This window comes from Anas acuta, chromosome 2 (assembly GCF_963932015.1).
Source record: "Anas acuta chromosome 2, bAnaAcu1.1, whole genome shotgun sequence".
Taxonomy (NCBI): Eukaryota; Metazoa; Chordata; class Aves; order Anseriformes; family Anatidae; genus Anas; species Anas acuta.
This window is the reverse complement of record NC_088980.1, coordinates 117757244-117759679: the sequence shown is the minus strand read 5'-3', so window position 1 is coordinate 117759679 and position 2436 is coordinate 117757244. Positions and strand designations below refer to the sequence as shown.

The window sequence follows — 2436 nt, the reverse complement described above, 5'->3', positions numbered from 1 at the left end:
AAAAATAATCAGAGATTGCATATTTTCTGCTTTTCAATATTCTTCTTATCATTGAAGACAACCCTCTGTACAGACCATATCCTTGCTTGGTGTAAATTAAAACAAATACTAATTTTTTAAAAGATAATTATTTCAATTTACATGCATTATATATTTTTATACCCTTTCTAGATATGGAAGCCATGCTACATGTTCTTGCTTCCTACTGAGGAGCAACCAGTTTTCAAATACCTTATCTGTACAATAAAATCAAGCAAGGGACAGGCTGACTCACATGCTTACTGATAGACATTACAGCATTACAATGTAAGGAAATAAAGTAATGCAGGATTAACACAAGTCTTTTTAGAGGCACTACTCCAAGTTTTCTATTGCTTTGAACAGCACCTATGAAGTGGCAGTGACAATTTACTCTTCTTGCAGATTGAATATACAAGATTCCAGAGGCAACTACTTTGTTGCAGTTTTGTTGTTGTTGTTGTTGCTGTTTTTGTTTGTTTGTTTGTTTTCACAGCACTCACATTAAGAATTATATGCATTAGTTAATGTACCAGATATAAACTGCATGCCAGTCTTTAAGCTTGTTTTCAGTTGCACTGGGAATAACTCCTTAAGCAACAACAACAACAACAAAAACCACTTGTAGATAGCAGATGCATGTGAACTACTACATTTCATAAAATGTCTGAACAGGTCACATCTTACAGCTGTTGATGTTTAGAAATGCTGTTTACAGAAACAAATGCAACATGGAGACCACACATACCGTATTTAGCGTTTTGGGTATGGATAATATTTTGTTTCACCTTATGAAACAAGTTACAGAAAGCAGGTTTTCATCTTGAAATGTTACTTACAGTTCAAAGGAGGGCCTTGTGTGGAATGGACCTTATTGGTGAGATACCCATCGTTTAATTTTTTTGTAGTGTAGCTAATAATTAGCATTTTATTAGGAGTTTGAATAAATAGGGCCATCCCTAGACTCAGGAAATTTTAAAATGCACACACAAAGCCATTTTTCTGTCCTCTTTATGTCTTGATATTTCCCAAATGCACTATGTTGTAGCACAAAATGTCCTGATTAAAGATAACCAGTTACTTAATAACAATTAGCACTATTACTCTCATTTAATTTTCTTAAACTGCAGAAGCAATGAGGACAGGCCACCAGGGAGAAGTTTGCTTTAGTAAAGTCCTGTTAAGACTTGATAATACCAAGCTTAGTAAACAGCAACTATTAAATTGGCACTTGCTTATACAACTGGTTCCCCTGCTGCAGCCCTCTACTACTTCAGGGAGTAAGTTGCAAGGCTAGTGTATCTAAACCAAACCATTCACATATGCCTGTCCGGAGAAATTAAGCTGGGGTACAAATCTGTCATGAGTCATCAACACATTTTTTTTTCGCTCATAAGGTTAAAATAGAAATTAAAAGAATTTTCAGAAAGACCCAAATACAACCTCTGTTATTTTGCCCAAATTGTCTTCCAGATCACAGTCCCGCATGCTAAGAGCATAAAATAGAGTAAAACCAATCTCAACCACTGCTGGGTTCACTCTGTCATCAGTCAGAAAAGTAAGAAATGTACCTGCTCTGGTGCTGCTGGCCAGGAATTTCCGGGCACGGTCTCCATTTGGAAAAAGGACACAGGGAATGGCAATTTCAGCTAAGGTTTCACAATCACTACCAGCCTGGAAGGTAGGACTATGGGATTTAAAACAACTTATACTGTCATCATGAAGTTGTGCTTTGGGGGTGATTTCCCCCTTGGATATTCATTCATGGCATATCTATCTTTATGGCATAACTGTAGGATCTTAAAAAGCATTTCTGAAACACAATTTTTTTTTTATATTTGTATGTTAGTATGCTAGGTTGTATCAAATTCCAGAAATCTTCCCAGGAAAGACACTCTGGCTTGCAAATAAACTCACAAACAAAAATTCAGCTGCAAGTTTTGAGATTTTTTGGTAGCTCTTCAATATTTACATTACTACAGCAAGAAGTGCTACAATATGGAAGCTTCAGTGACAGAAAAAATGACTGACCTGGATTTGTTTTGTGTTTGAGGTAAAAGTATGGAAATTGAACAAATGGATTGTGATTCCTAAGTTTTAAATTTGGAATCCTATTTGGACTCTCTTATTATTATTTCCATGTCTCTTTATCATATGAATAAGCATTAGCACAACTAGTAACCATTCCCTTTTTTTTTTTTTTTTCTTTAAGATATGGCATTGCGAATGTTTTATTCTTATAAGTATTTTTCTTACAGACATTTCATTTTAAAATCTCACCAAAAATGTTTCCCTGACTTCATTGACCATTATCTTTTATTATTATTATTATTATTATTATTATTATTATTATTATTATTATTATTATTATTATTATTATTATTATTATTATTATTGTAATAGTTATATTTACTTAAT

General features: G+C 33.7%; 1 long non-coding RNA gene across 1 annotated transcript in view; it reads right to left on the bottom strand.

Moving 5' to 3' along the window:
- The window catches only part of LOC137851813 (uncharacterized), a 7978-nt gene extending 6279 nt beyond the window's left edge, over nt 1-1699 (bottom strand). Inside the window, exon 1 of the long non-coding RNA XR_011093493.1 lies at nt 1590-1699. This is a non-coding gene — a long non-coding RNA (uncharacterized lncRNA). The remainder of the gene's footprint in view (nt 1-1589) is intronic.
- Between the last annotated feature and the right edge of the window lie 737 nt (nt 1700-2436).